The sequence below is a fragment of the Rattus norvegicus genome, chromosome 5 (genome assembly GCF_021556685.1).
Source record: "Rattus norvegicus strain SHRSP/BbbUtx chromosome 5, alternate assembly SHRSP_T2T, whole genome shotgun sequence".
Classification (NCBI taxonomy): Eukaryota; Metazoa; Chordata; class Mammalia; order Rodentia; family Muridae; genus Rattus; species Rattus norvegicus.
In genome coordinates this window covers 80519616-80542008 of record NC_141538.1, presented here as the reverse complement: position 1 = coordinate 80542008, position 22393 = coordinate 80519616, and the positions used below count along the sequence as shown (strand labels likewise).

The window sequence follows — 22393 nt, the reverse complement described above, 5'->3', positions numbered from 1 at the left end:
AGAGGAGGAGAGAGTTAATGGTTTTCACCCAGTTCTAAACAGTGTGACATAAAACAGTTACCCGCTTGTAAAGGCACTGGAACAATAGAGGTACAAATGTGAGGGCAGTAACCAAAACACTTTTAAAACTGGATTTAAGGCACACGGGATGAGATGAAACCCACCTCAGAGCCGACATTTCTAAAGCAGTCAAGAACCAAGAATGCATGATTAGTAATAGGTTATGAGCCTAGGAGAAATCCTAATATTATTTTTCAATAATATTCAATAAAGGAACATAACAATAAAGTTACTGTTAATGACACATTGCTATAGCCGTAGATCAGTTCATTAAAATTAAGCCCTCATCAGAATAACTTCTTGCAGTGGATGGGAATTAGCACAGAGAATGACTACTGGAAAATATGCAAAGTCAGTGAGACTTTGAAGTATTTACTCTTCATCAAAGCCCTCCTTTAGAGACTCGGGAATTGTTTTAAAGAAGAAGCAGAAAGATTTTAAGAGCCTGACTCTCATGAAACAATGTCTTCTAGATATAACAGGATTTATGCCCAGATGACTCACCAAACCTACTACAGCATGCCAAGACCTGGTCAGCAAGGGAAAAATCCTAGCACCAAAGTTATATGTGTATATTTATATGCTTGCTGGTGAGTATTAGGGTTTTAAGTCATAGAGATTTCAATAGCAAATAATAGGATTGTCTTCTAATGTAAATCACAGAGTAACATTTTTCAGGAAACAAGTATGTTTACTCTACTTTAAAAACCAGTATTAAGGAAACAGGATCAATGAGGAATAAATTGTCAGCCCTGAGAAAATGGGAAGAGTATCATCACTTAAACAAAATCCATCCTCAGGTCCACAGGCACTTACGGGTGACTTTTGCAGGAAGAAAGGGGAATGAGGTCAGGATTGCTATATGCTAAGCAGAGGCATTTATTCAGGGTGTGTTTTACTTGCTACATGCTAAGCAGTGGCCATCAGTCAGGACTGTGTTTTCTTCTCCTTTCATTGTTATATCCTTGAGATCGCTATTTTAACTTCTAGACCAGCCTCTGTGATTCTTTAAGTAAGTACGTTATTTCCTTATGTTAAATGTAATTTTGCCTCTAGTTCAAGAGAATTAGAATACATGTAGCCCATATTATTATCTCATTGCAACATGATCAAATGTCCCGGGCTCAGTAAAATGATAGACTAGAGAGTCTTGCAACACGTTTACCTGATTTTTGGCCATGTTCTAGCTGACTCTGGCAGTTTCTCACTTATGCAATGGTGCTTTTACTTAGAATCCATGGTTCCAAGGACAGAACAGAAATGAATAATGTACAAAGGCAATTTGCAAAGTAGTGATAATGTAAACTAGAGTGGCATAAGACAATGTAATTACATTACAATTATTTTAAGATTTATATCATAAGGCTCTATGTAACTTTATTAAAATGTCAATATTTATCTCATAATTTTATGTGCCTATAAAGTCATTAAATTTAATGGAACCTGAAATTTTAGGAAATGTTTCATTTTGTAGTAAATACACTATTATTTAAATTGATCATTATGAAGATGACTTTATATGTTGCTCCTTAACACCAAAGAAGTCCCTGCATACCACCATAATTTTTTAATTTTATTCAGTGACCCTATATCCAAAAGAAAAGGAACCTACGAACACTAACCTGTAGCACAAACAGTTTCAGAGAATGGGGACACCCTTATTAACTCTTCTTTTTTTAGGGGATTTTTCTTTGTTTTTATTTTATATGTTCACTTTTTTAAAACATTGGATAGTTTGTGTATTTACATTTCAAATGTTATCCCCTTTCCCACTTTCCCCTCTGGAAACCCTCCCTCTCATACCCCTTCCCCCTACTTCTATGAGGACACCCCCCTCCCACCCACCCACTCCCACCTTAACACCATGGCACTCCTCTACACTGGGGAAACAAGTTTCACAGGACCAAGGTCCTCCCTTCCCATTGATGCCAGATAATGCCATCCTCTGCTACATATACTGCTGAAGCCATGGGTGCCTCTATGTGTATTCTTCAGTTGGCAGTTAAGTTGCTGGGAGCTCTGGGGGTTCTGGTTGGTTGATATTGTTGCTCTTCCTATGGGGTTGCAAATCCCTCCAGCTCCTTCAGTCCTTTCTCTAACTCCTCCACAGGAATCCCCATGCTCAATCTGATGGTTAGCTGCCAGCATCCTCATCTGTATCAGTAGGGCTCTGGCAAAGCCTCTCAGGAGACACTGTACCTGGCTCCTATCAGCAAGCACTCTTGACATCAGCAATAGTGTCTGGGTTTGGTGGTTGCATATGGGATGGATCTTCAGGTGGGGCAGTCTCTGGATGGCATTTTCTTCAGTCTCTGTCCCTGTCTGTTCTTCCATGATTATTTTGTTTCCCCTACTATGAAGGACTGAAGCATCCACATTGTGGTCTTCCTTCTTCTTGAGCTTCATATGGTGTGTGAATTTTATCTTGGGTGTTCCGAGCTTTAGGGCTAATATCCATATTGAGTACATGCCATGTGTGTTCTCTTGTGAGTCAGTTACTCACACAGAATGATATTTCCTAGCTCCATTCATTTGCCTAGAATTTCATGAAGTCATTGTTTTTGATAGCTGAGGAGAACCCTATTGTGTAAATGTGCCACATTTTCTATATCCATTCCTCTGTTGAAGGGCATCTGGGTTCTTTCCAGCTTCTGGGTACTATAAATAAGGCTGCTACGAATATAGTAGAGTATGTGCCCTTGCATTACGTTGGAGCATCTTTTGGGTATATGCCCAAGAGAGGTATAGCTGGATACTCAGGTAGCACTATGTCCAATTTTCTTAAGAACCAAGAAGAATGCAAATCAATCCATTCTTGTCTCCTTGTACAAAGCTCAAGTCTAAGTGGTTCAATGTCCTCCAGATAAAACCTGATACACTGAAACTAATAGAAGAGAAAGTGGGAAGAGCCTGGACACATAGGCACAGGGAAAATTTCCTGAACAGAACACCAATGGCTTATACTTTAAGATCAACAGTCAACAAATGGGACCTTAAAGCTTCTGTAAGGCAAAGGACACTGTCAATAGGACAAATTGCAACCAACAGATTGGGAAAAATATTTACCAATCCTACATCTGATAGATGGCTAATATCTAATATACACAAAGAACTCCAGAGAACCAAATAATCCTCTTAAAAATGGTATACCCAGTTAAAGAAATAATTCTCAATTGAGGAATAGTGAATGGCTGCAAAGCACCTAAAGAAATCTTCAACATCCTTAGACATAGGGAAATTCAAATCAAAACAACCCTGAGATTCCACCTCACACCAGTCAGAATAGCTAATATGAGGAATTCAGATGACAGCAGATGCTGGTAAGGATATAGAGAAAGAGGTATACTCCTCCACTGTTTATGGGATTGTTAGCTGGTACAACCATTCTGGAAATGTCTACTGGTTCCTAATCAACTCCTCTAATTGCCGAGTTGTACCCAAGATACTAGTTCTTTCTCCTGTCCATGTACTCATGATTCCTCTCCCCTCATGGCAGCTTCCTCCTCCTTTTCTTTCTCCTTCTTCCTCTTTCCTCTAGATCTCCTCTCCTCCATTCAGATCACTCATAACCCACCTACCTCAAATCCCTCCAGTAATTGGCTGTTGCCAACTTTTAAGCCAATACTTTTAAAACAAGGAACAAAATTTGCACAGCAAAAGCTTGTAAACATGAGAAATCACTCATAGTCTTAGACTCTCAGGTATAGAATTTAGCATTACAATATATAGCAATAGACCAAATTGCAATACTAATCTAGCAATTTCTTACTTTGTTGTCACTTCCATGGTGTTAACATTTGGTAGAATTTAAATAAAAATATCATTTTAGTTATTAATGTAAGGTGATGTGAACAGGAAATCTTCCAGAATTATTAGGTTTACACAAGTAGTCTGGAATATTTGCTATCAACGTTACTTTTCATTTTTAAAATTCTCCTCTTGATGGACCAAATTGCATTAATAATTTATAACACAATGATGTTTTATATACATACATATGTAATGGCTAAATCATACTGATAACTTAGTACATTACCTTATATTTTTATTACATTTGTAACATGTAAATTTCTTTAAGAATGCACCAATAATATATTGTGTTTAATTATGCACATCACGTTATCTCTAAATCTATTACCCCTGCCTAACAAACTTGTGTCTTCTGACAAAAATCTTCTAAACAACACCTACATTTTATACCTTAGCTCATGGTCACATCTCTAGAGTTTCAAGGCAAAAGCCTTCTCTGTGGAAATCCCAAAGGAGTAGTCTCAACATCATCCATGTATAGCAATTAAAGAGTAATGATAAGAAGCAGAGAAAGAAGTTTCTTAAAGTGAATAAATAAATGAATAAATAAATAAATAAATAAATAAATAAATAAATAAATAAAATAATTACCCCAAATTAAGTCAGGACTACATAGTTCTGATGTTGGAGATCACAACATTCTTCCCCTGCATAAAAGGTGTTATAATCCTCAAAAGCTGACTATTCAGGAGAGGTCAAAATCTGGCTTTTAGACACTCCCTCACCACATATATGTAATTCTGTCCCAGTTGCACATTGTCTCCTCTCAAGAGGTGCTAGAAGAAATAGAAGGTAGAAAGTTAACTGAAGAGGGAATCCCATCTAGGCTGCTGTGATGAAGTCTTCATCCATGCTATAGTGATACTTTTCATTGAAAAACTCATTTCTGGTCACTCATATTGTCTTTTTGTACATAAACTAATAAATTCAGTGGTTTCCCTATGAAGACTGGATGGAATAGTTACTTTGTTTGGTGCAATACCTGAGCAAAGTACAATCTGGTTAGTCATTGTGTCAGTTCCCAATTTGCAATGTGGTTAAAAGACATCTTTATTGATTTACGAGATAGGCTGGTGCTTAGAAAATGAGAACTTCTGCTCCAGAGTCCAGTGTCATGGATGATCTCTCCTGAGAACTCTACTCTTCCTGGACTCCAGGGTGACTGCGGGGTTAGAACCTTTGCCTAATTTTTGGAAGTCTGGAAAAGAACATTTTAAAAAGCTATAAAATGCCTCAGTTACTGTTAGCTTCAAATCCTCATCTTTAATAGGAAATGAGATAGATTTATAGTCTAGCTCAGTGCTTTTTAGAGGGTTTAAATCCCCATATACAGAGATATCCCAAAGAAATATAGACATGAAGAGTGAGGCAGAGATGACTGGTTTCCATCTTAATTTTAGTATACGTGTGGACCCAGGAGAGAGTGAGTTCTTCTTAGAAAGGAGTGGCTACGCACCTACCATTGTAACTGCCATTTTACCCTGATTTCTTGATAAAGATTCTCTCCTGTTTGAAAATGCTTCACGATTTGCCATGGTGACAGGAACATTTCTCCTCTTTCCCCTGCTTTGTCAGAGAATATTCTGCAGGACACTCAGTAGGAAAAGGTAACTGAAAACATAAACTTAATTTAATAATTATACACAAACTAGTAAGAGGGGCAATGACCCAAAAAGATTGAAATTTATCTTACCATCTCAAAATTATCTATTACAAATGAATCTAAAATTGTCCTAGGAATTTACTTAAGTGGCAGATAAGTATGTGCTTTAATTAATTGGATATCATCTTAAGAGAATATACTTTTAGGGGCAGGATTATCTTGTAATTGGGTGTATTATTTTAATGAGAGATCAGTGTAGATATTTTATTATCTACAAATGTTTATAGGAATGAGGTTTTAAAATCACACAAAGCAAAAAGAAACAACTATTTCTTACTTTCGCTTTGATGTATATGATATTTTAAAATATACCATTATTAGTTACATAGGGGATTTTACACATACACTAGGAAATTACTCATGTTTTGGGAATTCCATTTTGTGTGGTTTAGAATCAGTCATTAAAACAGGTCATCGAAAGGGAACAAATGGTGTGCCTGAGTTTCATTTAAAATGCTTGGTTCAGTACATGCCTAGGTGGTCGTGTGTCTTTGTTTGCCTGTATGAGTTGTTTGCTTCTATATTCTTAGCCATAAATTATATTGAACTAAGCATTTTTAATTAATAATGGATAAGGTTTGGTGTAAGGGAAACTTTATTCTCTTTGTTTCCGTTAAATGCTTTTTAATATTACTGCAAAACTGCCAGCCTTGGACTAAGTTGTGAATAAATATTTTGTTGTGTAACCTTCAGAATAATGTAAACTTAGGAAGAATGTAAAGATAATTTAGAAGGCTCAAATTTGCCACATAACAGAGCAGAATGGAAATGGATTCTTGCAAACTGTCTTGTGTCTGGAGTGGCACAAACAGATTGAGCGTAGCCTTTGCCTTTTGATTACCTTCCTGTTTCTACCTGAAGGTGAGTGACAGCTTCCTTCAGTCTTTCCTCCTTGTACTGGCTTGTGCTTGTATGAGACATGCTGGCAGCTCTCAGGCCTCTTCCTGTAGTGATTTCTGTGGATATACACATGAGTTTCACCTTTCTTTCAAAGCCCTTCCTTTCTCCCTTCTAGTTTTTTCTACCCACCTTTGCATTTGAATCACATATATTTACATTTCTTAGTCGTGGTAATTTACTGAAAATCGAATATGACACGGCTCTTTCCGCAGACAAGTGACTTCTGTCTTCTATCGTCTCTGTACAATTTGCAAATACATTTTATTCAAGGAAACTAAAATTATCCAATTGTTCCACACCTTTGCTCTAGGAAGCTCCTATCTGAAATTGGTGTAGACTTGGCACAAAGCTATCACAGAGGTGACAAAAGCATATGTACTCATTCCTTCTATTTTTATAAACTCACAATATTCTGGAAGAAAAGAATACCAGCTCTCTTTAGAGGGATTGGTGTCATACATTAAACTCTGACACGAATAGTCCTCCATACGCCAAGGAGAATTACTGCTGGACTAAGCTCAGAAGCTTGGATAAGACAGTTTTCCTCCTTTACCAATAGGAGCTTTCAACAGCATTTCTGCCTTCAGGTGGGAAGTTGGGGAAAGGCCTGCTCTTGAGTCACAACTCATGCTTTCCTCTCCACTTGCATGTACCCCTTTCTCCCCATACCCTCTCATTTTCTCCATCTTTTAATAAAATTCCCCATGCCTACTTACTACTCCCTATCACTCTGCGCTGCACACAAGAATTGTGTCTACAGACTTACCCTACCCTATATGGGCTAATATAACCAAATACTTTAGATGGGATTGCTTATCAGCTCATAGTACATAAACAACTTTGAAATCATGGAAGATCAAAATACATCACTAGCAGGCTGTCTCTTAAGAGACTCACAGACGATGATGCCTCCTTACTGCATTTTCACACTGTGGAGGCAAGGTAGAGATAGGAATCCTTGGACCACTTTAGAAGAGCGCTAAACCCATTCATAAATTGAGAGCCATAATGATGTTCCAAAAACACCTCTCACAACAACTTCCTCATCATAAAAAGTTTCAAAGTATGCTTCTGGGACAACAGAGTCTTAAGACCACAGTAAGGCAATTGTCTACAAGAATTAAATGAGAGAATTAGTCCTCCACTAGTGTTTATATAAGAAATGACATATCTGTGCCTGTGACTTATCACAGACCATCAAGCCACAATTACAGGGATGCTGCCTACCATAGCAAAATGAAGTCAGCTGTCGCTTGCAGGGTAACACCTTTTTTTATTGGATATATTATTACTTACATTTTGAATGTTATCCCCTTTCTCAGCTTCCCCTCCACAAGCCCCCTATCCATACCCCTCATCTTGCTTTTATGAGGGTGATCTCCCACTCACTCACCCACTCTGGCCACAGCAGATGGAGCCTACTTGATCATGATGAGTGATTGTTCTGATGTATTCTTGGATTCAGTTTGCATGTTATTGAGTATTTTTGCACCAATATTCATGAGAGAAATTGGTCTGAAATACTCTTTCTTTGTTGGGTCTTTGTGTAATTTAGGTACAAGAATAATTGAGGCTCCATAGAAGGAATTTGGTACTGCTCTGTCTGTTTCTATTTTGTGGAATAGTTTGGACAGTATTGGTATGAGGTCTTCTGTGAAGGTCTGGTAGAATTCTGCACTAAACCTATATGGTCTAGGGCTCTTTTTGGTTGGGAGACTTTTAATAACTGCTTCTATTTCTTTAGGAGTTATGTGGTTGCTTAGATGTTTTACCTGTTCCTTATTTAACTTTTGAACCTGATATTTGTCTAGAAAATTGTCCATTTAGTTCTTGGCATCAGCAATAGTGTCTGTGTTTCTGGCTAAATATGAGAGGGATCTCCAGGTGGGGCAGTCTGTGGATGGCTTTTCCTTCAGTCTCTGCTCCCCTGTTTGTCCCTGTATTTCCATTAGGCAGAAGCAATTCTGGGTTAAAATTTTGGATGTCGGTGGGTGGCCCCATCCCTCACTTATGAGCCATGTCTAACCTCTGTATATGGTCTCTACAGATTTTCTCTCCCCTTTGTAGGATATTTCAGCTAATATCATCCCTGTTGGGTACTGGGAGACACTTGCTTTTCTGGTATGTGAGACTTTCTTGTGGCTACCGCCAGATCCCTGTCCCTCATTACTACACACCTCTTTTCATTTTCCTGACCATCTGTACATCTTCCCTGTCTCCTCCCATACCTGATACTGCCACTTTTCCCCCTCCTCCACCTCCTCACTTCCTCCTAAATCAGTCCCACCCTCTACCTTCCATAAGTCTTTTGTTTCCCCTTCTAAATAGAACTGAAGCATCCACACTTTGGTCATCCTTTTTCTTGAGCTTCATATGATCTGTGAATTGAATCATGGGTATTCTGAGCTTCTCACCTAATAGCCACATATTAGTGACTACATTCCACGTGTGTTCTTTTGTGACTAGGTTATCTCACTTAGGATGATATTTTCCAGTTCAATCCATTTGCCTGTAAATTTCATGAAGTCTCCGTTTTTAATAACGGAATAGTACTCCATTGTGTAAATGTACCACATTTCCGTATCCATTGCACTGTTAAGGGACATCTGGGTTCTTTCCAGCTTCTGGCTATTATAAATAAGGCTGCTATGAATATAGTGGACTGTATACCCTTGTTATATGTTGGAGCATCTTTTGGGTATATGCCCAGGAGTGGAATAGCTGGGTCCTCAGGACCTCCACTTTTCTGAGGAAACTCCAGACTGATTTTCAGAGTGGTTATACCAGCTTGCAATCCCACCAACAATGGAGGAGTGTTCCTATTTCTGCTGTCACCTGAGGTTTTGATCTTAGCCATTTTAACTGTTGTGAGGTAGAATTTCAGTGTTGTTTTAATTTTCTGATGACTAAGGAGGTTGAACATTTTTAGGTGCTTCTCATCTATTTGGGATTCCTCAATTGAGAATTGTGTTCAGCTCTGTACCCCATTTTTAATAGGGTTATTTGGTTCTCTTGATTTTAACTTAATGAGTTTTTTGTATATACAGGACATTAGCCCTCTGTCAGATGTAGAATTGGTAAATATCCTTTCCCAATCTGTTGATTGTCGTTTTGCCCTAATGACAGTGTCCTTTGCCTTATAGAAGCTTTTCTGTTTTATGATATCCTATTTGTCCATTGTTGATCTTAAAGCATAAGCCACTGATGTTCTGTTTAGGAAAATTTTTCCTGTGCCCATGTGTTTAAGGCTCTTCCCCACTTTCTCTTCTATTGGATTCAGTTTATTTGGTTTTATGTGGAGGTCATTGAACCACTTGAAGTTGAGCTTTGTCCAAAGAGATAAGAATGGATTGATTTTCCTTCTTCTACATAATGATTGCCAGTTGAACCAGCACCATTTGCTGAAAATGCTATCTTTTTCCACTGGATCATTTTAGCTTCTTTCTCAATTATCAAGTGACCATAGGTGTGTGGGTTCACTTCTGGGTCTTCAATTCTAGTCCATAGTTCTACCTGCCTGTCCTTGCACCAATACCATGCAGTTTTTATAACTATTGCTCTGTAGTACAGCTTGAGGTCAGGGATGCTGATTCCCCCAGAACTTCTGTTTTTGTTGAGAAGAGTTTTCCCTATCCTGGATTTTTGGGTATTCCAAATGAATTTGAGAATTACTCTTTCAAACTCTATGAAGAATTGAGTTGGAATTTTGATTGGAAAAGAAATGAGTAATTCTCTCTCTTTTTCTTTTTTATTAACTTGAGTATTTCTTATATACATTTCGAGTGTTATTCCCTTTCCCGGTTTCCGGGCAAACATCCCCCTCTCCCCTCCCCTTCCTTATGGTTATTACCCTTCCCACCCTCCCCCCATTGCCGCCCTCCCCCCAACAATCCAGTTCACTGGGGGTTCAGTCTTAGCAGGACCCAGGGATTCTCCTTCCACTGGTGCTCTAAAAAGTTATTCATTGCTACCTATGAGGTCAGAGTCCAGGGTCAGTCCATGTATAGTCTTCAGGTAGTGGCTTAGTCCCTGGAAGCTCTGGTTGCTTGGCATTGTTGTACATATGGGGTCTCGAGCCCCTTCAAGCTCTTCCAGTTCTTTCTCTGATTCCTTCAACGGGGGTCCTATTCTCAGTTCAGTGGTTTGCTGCTGGCATTCGCCTCTGTATTTGCTGTATTCTGGCTGTGTCTCTCAGGAGCGATCTACATCCGGCTCCTGTTGGCCTGCACTTTTTTGCTTCATCCATCTTGTCTAATTGGATGGCTGTATATGTATGGGCCACATGTGGGGCAGGCTCTGAATGGGTGTTCCTTCTGTGTCTGTTTTAATCTTTGCCTCTCTCTTCCCTGCCAAGGATATTCTTGTTCCCCTTTTAAAGAAGGAGTGAAGCATTCACATTTTGATCATCCGTCTTGAGTTTCATTTATTCTAGGCATCTAGGGTAATTCAAGCATTTGGGCTAATAGCCACTTATTAATGAGTGCATACCATGTATGTTTTTCTGTAATGGGGTTCCCTCACTCAGGATGATATTTTCCAGTTCCAACCATTTGCCTATGAATTTCATAAAGTCATTGTTTTTGATAGCTGAGTAATATTCCATTGTGTAGATGTACCACATTTTCTGTATCCATTCCTCTGTTGAAGGGCATCTGGGTTCTTTCCAGCTTCTGGCTATTATAAATAAGGCTGCGATGAACATAGTGGAGCACGTGTCTTTTTTATATGTTGGGGCATCTTTTGGGTATATGCCCAAGAGAGGTATAGCTGGATCCTCAGGCAGTTCAATGTCCAATTTTCTGAGGAACCTCCAGACTGATGTCCAGAATGGTTGTAGCAGTCTGCAATCCCACCAACAATGGAGGAGTGTTCCTCTTTCTCCACATCCTCGCCAGCATCTGCTGTCACCTGAGTTTTTGTTCTTAGCCATTCTCACTGGTGTGAGGTGAAATCTCAGGGTTCTTTTGATTTGCATTTCCCTTATGACTAAAGATGTTGAACATTTCTTTAGGTGTTTCTCAGTCATTCGGCATTCCTCAGCTGTGAATTTGTTTAGCTCTGAACCCCATTTTTAATAGGGTTATTTGTCTCCCTGCGGTCTAACTTCTTGAGTTCTTTGTATATTTTGGATATAGGGCCTCTATCTGGTGTAGGATTGGTAAAGATCTTTTCCCAATCTGTTGGTTGCCGTTGTGTCCTAACCACAGTGTCCTTTGCCTTACAGAAGCTTTGCAGTTTTATGAGATCCCATTTGTCGATTCTTGATCATAGAGCATAAGCCATTGGTGTTTTGTTCAGGAAATTTTTTCCAGTGCCCATGTGTTCCAGATGCTTCCCTAGTTTTTCTTCTATTAGTTTTAGTGTATCTGCTTTGATGTGGAGGTCCTTGATCCACTTGGACTTAAACTTTGTACAGGGTGATTAAGAATGGATCAATCTGCATTTTTCTACATGCTGACCTCCAGTTGAACCAGCACCATTTGCTGAAAATGCTATCTTTTTTCCATTGGATGGTTTTGGCTCCTTTGTCAAAAATCAAGTGCCCATAGGTGTGTGGGTTCATTTCTGGGTCTTCAATTCTATTCCACTGGTCTATCTGTCTGTCCCTGTACCAATACCATGCAGTTTTTATCACTATTGCTCTGTAATACTGTTTGAATTCAGGGATAGTGATTCCCCCAGAAGTCCTTTTATTCTTGAGGATAGTTTTAGCTATCCTGGGTTTTTTGTTATTCCAGATGAATTTGCAAATTTTTTTGTCTAACTCTATGAAGAATTGGATTGGAATTTTGATGGGGATTGCATTGAATCTGTAGATTGCTTTTGGTAAAATCGCCATTTTTACTATATTAATCCTGCCAATCCATGAGCATGGGAGATCTTCCCATCTTCTGATATCTTCTTCAATTTCTTTCTTCATAGGCTAGATGTTCTTATCATACAGACCTTTTACTTGCTTGGTTAAAGTCACACTGAGGAATTTTATTTTATTTTATTTTATTTTATTTGGGACTCTTATGAAGGGTGTCATTTCCCTAATTTCTTTCTCGGCTTGTTTCTCTTTTGTGTAGAGGAAGGCTACTGATTTATTTGAGTTAATTTTATACCCAGCCACTTTGCTGAAGTTGTTTATCAGCTTTAGTAGTTCTCTGGTGGAACTTTTGGGATCACTTAAATATACTATCATATCATCTGCAAACAGTGATATTTTGACTTCTTCTTTTCTGATCTGTATCCCCTTGACCTCCTTTTGTTGTCTGATTGCTCTGGCTAGAACTTCAAGAACTATATTGAATAAGTGGGGTGAGAGTGGGCAGCCTTGTCTAGTCCCTGATTTTAGTGGGATTGCTTCAAGTTTCTCTCCATTTAGTTTAATGTTAGCAACTGGTTTGCTGTATATGGCTTTTACCATGTTCAGGTATGGGCCTTGAATTCCTATTCTTTCCAGGATTTTTATCATGAAGGGGTGTTGAATTTTGTCAAATGCTTTCTCAGCTGCTAATGAAATGATCATGTGGTTTTGTTCTTTCAGTTTGTTTATATAATGGATCACGTTGATGGTTTTCCATATATTAAACCATCCCTGCATGCCTGGGATGAAGCCTACTTGATCATGGTGGATGATTGTTTTGATGTGCTCTTGGATTCGGTTTGCCAGAATTTTATTGAGTATTTTTGCGTCGATATTCATAAGGAAAATTGGTGTGAAGTTCTCTTTCTTTGTTGGGTCTTTGTGTGGTTTAGGTATAAGAGTAATTGTGGCTTCAAAGAAGGAATTCAGTAGTGCTCCATCTGTTTCAATTTTGTGGAATAGTTTGGATAATATTGGTAAGAGGTCTTCTATGAAGGTCTGATAGAATTCTGCACTAAACCCGTCTGAACCTGGGCTCTATTTGGTTGGGAGACCTGTAATGATTGCTTCTATTTCCTTAGGAGTTATGGGGTTGTTTAACTGGTTTATCTGTTCCTGATTTAACTTTAGTACCTGGTATCTGTCTAGGAAATTGTCCATTTCCTGCAGATTTTCAAGTTTTGTTGAATATAGGCTTTTATAGTAAGATCTGATGATTTTTTGAATTTCCTCTGAATCTGTAGTTATGTCTCCCTCTTCATTTCTGATGTTGTTAATTTGGACACACTCTCTGTGTCCTTTCGTTAGTCTGGCTAAGGGTTTATCTATCTTGTTGATATTCTCAAAGAACCAACTTTTGGTTCTGTTGATTCTTTCTATGGTCCTTTTTGTTTCTACTTGGTTGATTTCAGCTCTGAGTTTGATTATTTCCTGCCTTCTACTCCTCCTGGGTGTATTTGCTTCTTTTTGTTCTAGAGATTTTAGGTGTGCTGTCAAGCTGCTGACATATGCTCTTTCCTGTTTCTTTCTGCAGGCACTCAGAGCTATGAGTTTTCCTCTTAGCACAGCTTTCATTGTGTCCCATAAGTTTGGGTATGTTGTACCTTCATTTTCATTAAATTCTAAAAAGTCTTTAATTTCTTTCTTTATTTCTTCCTTGACCAGGTTATCGTTGAGTAGAGCATTGTTCAACTTCCACGTATATGTGGGCGTTCTTCCCTTATTGTTACTGAACACCAGCTTTAGCTGATGGTGATCTGATAGCACGCATGGGATTATTGCTTTCTGTACGAGTTGAGGCCCGTTTTTTGACCAATTATATGGTCAATTTTGGAGAAAGTACCATGAGGAGCTGAGAAGAAGGTATATCCTTTGCTTTAGGATAGAATATTCTATAAATATCTGTTAAATCCATTTGGCTCATGACTTCTCTTAGTCTGTCTACGTCTCTTTAATTTCTGTTTCCATGATCTCTAAATTGATGAGAGTGGGGTGTTGAAATCTCATACTATTATTGTGTGAGGTGCAATGTGTGTTTTGAGCTTTAGAAAGGTTCCTTTTACGTATGTAGGTGCCCTTGTATTTGGGGCATAGATATTTAGGATTGAGAGTTCATCTTGGTGGATTTTTCCTTTGATGAATATGAAATGTCCTTCCTTATCTTTTTTGATGACTTTTAGTTGAAAATTGATTTTATTTGATATTAGAATGGCTACTCCAGCTTTCTTCTTCTGACCATTTGCTTGGAAAGTTGTTTTCCAGTCTTTCACTCTGAGGTAGTGTCTGTCTTTGTTTCTGAGGTGTGTTTCCTGTAGGCAGCAGAATGCAGGGTCCTCGTTGTGTATCCAGTTTGTTAATCTATGTCTTTTTATTGGGGAGTTGAGGCCATTGATATTGAGATATATTAAGGGATAGTGATTATTGCTTCCTGTTATATTCATATTTGGATATGAGGTTATGTTTGTGTGCTTTTCTTGTCTTTGTTTTGTTGCCAAGACGATTAGTTTCTTGCTTCTTCTAGGGTGTATCTTGCCTCCTTATGTTGGGCTTTACCATTTATTATCCTTTGTAGTGCCGGATTTGTAGAAAGATATTGTATAAATTTGTTTTTGTCATGGAATATCTTGGTTTCTCCATCTATGTTAATTGAGAGTTTTGCAGGATACAGTAACCTGGGCTGGCAGTTGTGTTTTCTTGGGGTCTGTATGACATCTGTCCAGGATCATCTGGCTTTCATAGTCTCTGGGGAAAAGTCTGGTGAGATTCTGATAGGTCTGCCTTTATACGTTACTTGACTTTTTTCTCTTGCTTCTTTTAATATTCTTTCTTTATTTTGTGCGTTTGGTGTTTTGACTATTATGTGACGGGAGGAGTTTCTTTTCTGGTCCAATCTATTTGGAGTTCTGTAGGCTTCTTGTATGCTTATGGGTATCTCTTTCTTTAGGTTAGGGAAGTTTTCTTCTATGATTTTGTTGAAGATATTTATTGGTCCTTTGAGCTGGGAGTCTTCACTCTCTTCTATACCTATTATCCTTAGGTTTGATCTCCTCATTGAGTCCTGGATTTCCTGTATGTTTTGCACCAGTAGCTTTTTCCACTTTACATTATCTTTGACAGTTGAGTCGATGATTTCTATGGAATCTTCTGCTCCTGAGATTATCTCTTCTATCTCTTCTGTTCTGTTGGTGAAACTTGTATCTACGGCTCCTTGTCTCTTCTTTTGGTTCCTATATCCAGGGTTGTTTCTATGTGTTCTTTCTTGATTGCATCTATTTCCATTTTTAATTCCTTCAACTGTTTGATTGTGTTTTCCTGGAATTCTTTCAGGGATTTTTGTGATTCCTCTCTGTAGGTTTCTACCTGTTTATTTATGTTTTCCTGTGTTTCTCTAAGGGAGTTCTTCACATCTTTCTTGAAGTCCTCCAGCAGAATGATTAAATATGATTTTGAAACTAGATCTTGCTTTTCTGGTGTGTTTGGATATTCATTGTTTGCTTTGGTGGGAGAATTGGGCTCTGATGATGCCATGTAGTCTTGGTTTCTGTTGCTTTGGTTCCTGCACTTGCCTCTCGCCATCAGATTATCTGTAGTGTTACTTTGTTCTGCTATTTCTGACAGTGGGTAGACTGTCCTATAAGCCTGTGTTTCAGGAGTTCTGTAGACCTGTTTTCCTGTTTCCTTTCAGCCAGTTATGGGGACAGAGTGTTCTGCTTTCGGGCGTGTAGTTTTTCCTATCTACAGGTCTTCAGCTGTTCCTGTGGGCCTGTGTCCTGAGATCACTAGGCAGGTCATTTGGAGTAGGAAGGTTTGTCTTACCTGTGGTCCCGAGGCTCAAGTTTGCTTTTGGGGTGTTGGTCATGAGCTCTCCGTGGGGGTACCAACCAGGAATGTCTGCGCCGCCCTTTCCGGGAGCTTCCGTGCACCAGGGTTCCAGATGGCGTTTGGTGTTTTCCTCTGGCGTCAGAGATGTGCGCAGAGTGCAGTCTCTTCTGGTTTCCCAGGCGTGTCTGCCTCTCAGTAGGTTTAGCTCGCCCTCCCACGGGATTTGGGTGCAGAGAACTGTTTATCCGGTCGGTCCCTTCAGGTTCCAGAGGTGTCTCAGATGCAGCGGACCTGCTGCTCCTGGGCCCTCCTCTACGGGAACCCAGAGGCCGTATACAGTTTCCTCTTGGGCCAATGATGTGGGCAGGGGTGGGCAGTGTTGGTGGTCTCTTCCACTCTGCAGTCTCAGGCGGTGAGTTCTCTCTCCCATGGGGTTTGGGAGCAGCAAACTGCTTGTATATTGCTTTTATTGTGTTTAGAAATGCACCTTAAATTAAGCATGGCAAAGAGATGTGACTGTGTGTCACATTACCAGGGTTGGGCTTGTAATGGCTGTTATTGGTTGTCAAAGACATCCGGAATTATCTAAACCTTAACAGACAATGCATGAGTGAGAGAGTGGCTAAGTCAATTGAAGATGGAAAGACCCACTTTTTTTTCTTTTTTTTTTATTAACTTGAGAATTTCTCATTTACATTTTGAATGTTATTTCCCTTTCCCGGTTTCTGGGCAAACATCCCCCTAACTCCTCCCCCTCCCCTTCCATATAGGTGATCCCCTCCCCATCCTCCCCCCATTACTGCCCTCCCCCCAGCAATTATGTTCATTCTGGGTTCAGTCTTGGCAGAACCAAGGGCTTCCCCTTCCACTGGTGTTCTTACTAGGCCATTCATTGCTACCTATGAGGTTGGAGCCCAGGGTCAGTCCATGTATAGTCTTTAGGTAGTGGCTTAGTCCCTGGAAGCTCTGGTTGGTTGGCATTGTTGTTCATATGGGGTCTCGAGCCCCTTCAAGCTCTTTCAGTCCTTTCTCTGATTCCTTCAACAGGGGTCCTGTTCTCAGTTCAGTGGTTTGCTGCTGGCATACGCCTCTGTGTTTGTTGTATTCTTGCTGTGTCTCTCAGGAGAGATCTACATCCGTTTCTGTTGGCCTGTACTTCTTTGCTTCATCCATCTTATCTATTTGGGTGGCTATATATGTATGGGCCACATGTTGGACAGGTCCTTAATGGGTGTTCCTTCTGCCTCTGTTTTAATCTTTGCCTCCCTATTCCCTGCCAAGCGTATTCTTGTTCCCCTTCTAAAGAAGGAGTGAAGCATTCTCATTTTGATCATCCCGGAAAGATCCACATTTAATCCGGATTTTTTTGAGGAGGGAAGGTCCACTTTGAAACTGGGTCACCCCCTCTGCTGACAGCTTACATAGAAGATGGGGAAAAAGGAAGATCCCTCTCTAGAGCCTCCTCTTACTCTGGCTAGGAGGTCCATTCCTTCATGAGATTTAGGGCCTACTTTGGAATTCTGACATACATTGAAAAACAGCTATGACATCCAACCTTGTAGACTAAACAACTCCTGAATTCTTGGACTTTATGTTACAGATTACCTGAACTACAGTCTGTAGACCATTCTAATAAACTAATCACACACACACACACACACACACACACACACACACACACACAGACACTGTAAGTTTTATTCCTCTAAGTAACCCCACTTAATACAATACCACAAAGACACTTACATTTGATTTGTATTGGGTAAGAAGTAATGAAAGCATTCATGAAAGGACAGGAACAGAAAAAATGTGCTAAGAGAAACTCACAAAAAAGGACCAAGAACAGTTTCCTATGGAGAAAGACCTCAGACTATCTAAAGTAACTCCAGTAAAAGGATCGAACTTCAGAAATAGGGGTACAGGCCGCTGGTGGTGAATGGTGACTTTGTAACCATGACACCCTGGGTTCAATCCTCAGCACCCAAAAAACAAAAGAACAGAATGTAACTCCGAGGTTAGAAGACTAGTAACCAAGGCTTTTAGTTGAAACATTAGCCTGAAACATTTGTAATGAAAGATGAGATTAATATTTTAACATAGATTAAAAATGGATCCTTCGGAGCTGAAGTTACAGATGGTTGTGGACCACCAAGTGGGTGCCAAGAACCAAACCTAAGTCCTCTGAAAGAACAGCCCTATGCTTTTAACCGGTGACAAAGCTCTCCAGTCCTGACTTGTCTAGTTAGACGTTTTTTTAGTTTTATTTTATGTGTATAAGTGTTTTGGCTGCATGTATATCTGTTCACCACATATACCACTCGTGCCTGAAGAGGTCAGAATAAGGTGTCCTATCTTCTGAAACTGGAGGTTGTGAGCTATCCTGTGTATGCCGGAAACTGAAGTCAGGTCCTCTGTGAGGGCATTGAGTGCTCTTATCCACTGAGCTATCTCTCCATCCTCGACTTTTCTATTTTTAAAAAGGACGATAATGAGTACAAGTTTTGTGCTCCAACTCTCAAGCTACTGGCTGCAAATTATAAGCACAAACCTAAGAGAGACCTAACATGCACAAAGGAAGCCCCAGCAATGCGGCTGTAGGATACAGCGCAACACTGAGGTTGGTCAGTAGGGGGCAACCCTACACATTGCTGCACTGGCTCTGTGAACCCCCTGCATAGATTTCTTGCTGTGGTTAAGATTCTAACTCTTTCCTCTGTAGATGAGCTTAACAGAACTACGCATGAGTAATTCCAGAGGCCGTGGTGTGGTTGTCAGGTCTGTCCTATTATCTCCAGAGTTTCAGTCCTTATTTGGTTTGTTAGTAGTATTTGACTGGCTCCTCCATATTTTTATATATCTATTTAAAACTGTATTGCATAGTGGATGGATGAAACTGTATGAGATTAAGCTGAGCGCCACAACCAATTAACACGGCATGTCACACAGATTGGTACTTCTCTGCACTCTAACACAGTTATTGTTATTTTATTATTTATAAACAAATTTCTGACACTACATTTATACTGTATTTAAGAATGGAGTTTCTTTTTTTTTTTAATTTCCATCTCAAGTAGGTCCATACTTTGTACTCATTTGAAAACTATTTAAAGTTCCTTTGCATCTAAATAAAACCAAAGTGATCATGTCTTCAGAAAACCAGTTCTCAGGCTTACAATGAAATTACTTCTGAATTGCTGTTTATCAAATAAATTATGAGGGATAAAGCAATCATTGCCATATCATTTTCACAGACACATATAATAAGCCCATTTGTAGCATTTCTTGTTATATTTGACCATTTAGATTAATTTTAATGTGTGTGCGTGTGTGCACGTGTGCGCGCGTGCAGGTGCACGCCGAGGTCTGACAAGGGCACTTGGGCTGCAGGTGGTTGTGAGTTGCTCGGTGGGGCTGCTGGGAACTTCTGTCCATTCTGCCCTCTGGAAGCATGTCTTGAGACAGTATCAACGACCGAGGTGCCTCTCAGCCCTAAGCACTTCTTCAGGTATCCACTTTTAAGTTTTTAACATCCGTGGCTAAAATATTTTTACATTCTGAAGTTTAAAACCACTAATCATGCTTCAGGTAAAAAAGAATTAACGTCCACGGAAGCATCCACCGTTCAGTGAACTGTATGAACCGCCAGCACAATTCAGTTTCTGACCTGTAAAGGGCGGTTATATAGGTTCGGTTCAGTTAATGTCAAGGGGGAGAAGTCCTATGATAACTTATAAAACTATTTGCAGCATAAAACACAGAAAATTATGGGTAATGAAGAAAGAAGAAGAAAAGGAAGACATAAGCAAGAGGTGCCTACATCAGGAAGTTTGAAACCAGCATCTCACCAACTCTCATGCATCCAGCATCTGTGTGGATCAGTCAACGGCACATAGATGCCTTCACGCCCACCTGTACACAGGGATACAGACGTCAGGTTTCAAAACACTAGGCAGAGGCGTTATCCTTTTTGTTTCTCATGTACAGTTGTTTTTTGTTTGTTTTGGTGTTTTGTTTTGTTTTTTTCCTTCATTACTAACTTTCTTGGGTCATATTTTTATTTTTGTTTTTGTTTCAATTCCACACAGGCTAGAGTTATTTGGAAGGAGGCACCCTCAAGTGAGAAAATGCCTCTAGGAAACTGATTCGGGAGGACCCACCTCACTATGGATGTACCACCCTAGGCAGGGTGTTCTGAGTTATATAAGAAGGCAGGCTCACAATCCACAGGGAACAAGCCAGGAAGCAATGTTCTCCTAAGGACTCTGCTTTAGTCCCTGCCTCCACGCTCTCTCATAGAGTCCTCCCACCACACACACACACACACACACACACACACACACACACACAAAACACACACACACACACAACTTCCCTTCATGATAGACTGTAAGCTACATTAAACCCTTTCGTACTTAAGTTTCTTTTGGTCATGATATTAATGGCAATAACTCTAAATTGTATCTACATAAGGATACAGAATACCAATGTGTACTTAACACCTCACATTCTCTGAACACAATGTACTTTCTCTATAGACCTCCCTCTAATTCCAGCTATGGAGAGTAAGCTTACATGATCTCTTCCCAGCATGTTCCAGTAAATTCCTTCATGATCTCCTGCCTAAAGGTTTTCAACCTTCCTGATGCTATGACCCTTTAATACAGTTCCTCATGTTATGGTGGCCTCCAACCATAAACTTACTTCGTTGGTACTTCATAAATGTCATTTTGCTGCTGTTATTAATTGAAATGTAAATATCTGATATGCAGGATATAGGACATGTGACCCAGGTGGGGGTCACAACCCAAACATTGAGAACCCATGTAAGGTCTCGATCTACACGTTTGAGAACCACTGATAGCAACTTTTTTCTCTCTTCTCCTGCCTTCCTGTTGGTCTTTGTTATCCAAATGCAGCCAGATGAACTTTGAAAGCACACCTCTGACCATGCTCCTACTGTAATTCTAAAATGCTTCAGGTCCTTACCAGATACATGAAAACCAACCCCTACATAGCTCCTCACGGGTCCACATAAGCTGATATGTGATAAGAGTGCCCACCAAAAATACGTACATTGGAAGATTTACCCATAGTGCCTGAGGGTGTGATTTGGTGCAATTATGGTAAGATGAGGTCTTCAGGGTGAACCTAAGTCAAGATGCCTGACCAGTGTCCTCAAAAGAAAAGACTAGGATACAGGATGGATCAGAGAAGAGGCTTCCTGAAGACTCGGGAACACGATTCCACCAACGAGGAAGAGCTCAGAAGAAGCAAGCCCCAGCGAACACCTTGCTCCCAGAGTTCTAGCTGCCAGAAAGGACAAAGTCTAATTTTTGCTGAAGTCACCCATACTGCATGAGTTCCAGAGGGCAGCCCCTGCAAACTGTCACAACTCCCTTTCTAGCCTTAACTCATTTCGTAATTCCTGTGTTCACTGTGTTCCAGCAAGGTTTCCTTTGGCTCCCTGAACTGTTTGTACTCCTGTTTGCCATGGCCTTCACCTATGTGTACATTCTCCCCACACCCTAGAAGGCCCTCTGCTTAGTTCCTGTTAGTCTGGTCAATTCTCTTGTGCTTAAAACAATAGATTATTTGATGTGTATGAATGTTTTGCTTGCATGTATGTCTGTGCAGCACATGCACGCAGTGCCCACATAGGGTGTCGGATCCCTGGAACTAGACTTATGGATTCCTGTGGATGCTGGGAATTTAACCGGGGATCATCTCTCCAGTCTCTCCCTCTTCTGGTTCATCCTGCCTGCGCTCCATCAGCCATTGGTGACTGAAGGCTAACAATGCCTGGGCGCTGACCCTTCTGAGCATGCAGTAGTGTGGACGCATGGTTCCTGGGCTCGATGGCTTACAGATTACCCTGAGTTAAATATCTCTGTATTGCAAGGTTCCTGTGACAGATACCTAATTGGGGAGAGGACTCAAGCCCTGTGAGGAAAGACTACTCATGGATAGCAGAATGAAATTCCAGAAATCAGGATGAAGGACAGCTTAGAGTCCACCCCCAACCTTGAAGAAAAGACTGCTCGGTTGTGAGGAGTGTGAATAGCTAGCCTTCCCAACTGTTAACTGCTTCAGACTCTCTTGTCTTTGAGCTGAGATACTGGTCTCTTTGGGGTGCACATCCCGCCCCTATGATCGAGCAAAACTTGGCATAGCATTTCTGTCTAACACAGGATAACTTCCCTTCCTTGATTCTGCGTTCTCCTAGCTCCCTTCGTCCTTCACAAGTTCCTGGCCAATAATCTCTTTGTCCCCTAAAGTTTGTTTCTGCC

General features: G+C 40.1%; 1 long non-coding RNA gene across 2 annotated transcripts; it reads right to left on the bottom strand.

The window, feature by feature from the left end:
- Positions 1–17851: 17851 nt before the first annotated feature.
- Positions 17852–21412, bottom strand: LOC148005825 (uncharacterized). Of its 2 annotated transcripts, none has more exons than XR_015620924.1 (3): positions 21180–21411; positions 19952–20015; positions 17852–19770 (listed from the first exon to the last, which is right to left on the bottom strand). It is a non-coding gene; the product is annotated as an uncharacterized LOC148005825 (long non-coding RNA). The 2 variants fall into 2 exon arrangements; XR_015620925.1 differs by having other exon boundaries at positions 19056–19770; positions 19924–20015; positions 21180–21412.
- Between the last annotated feature and the right edge of the window lie 981 nt (positions 21413–22393).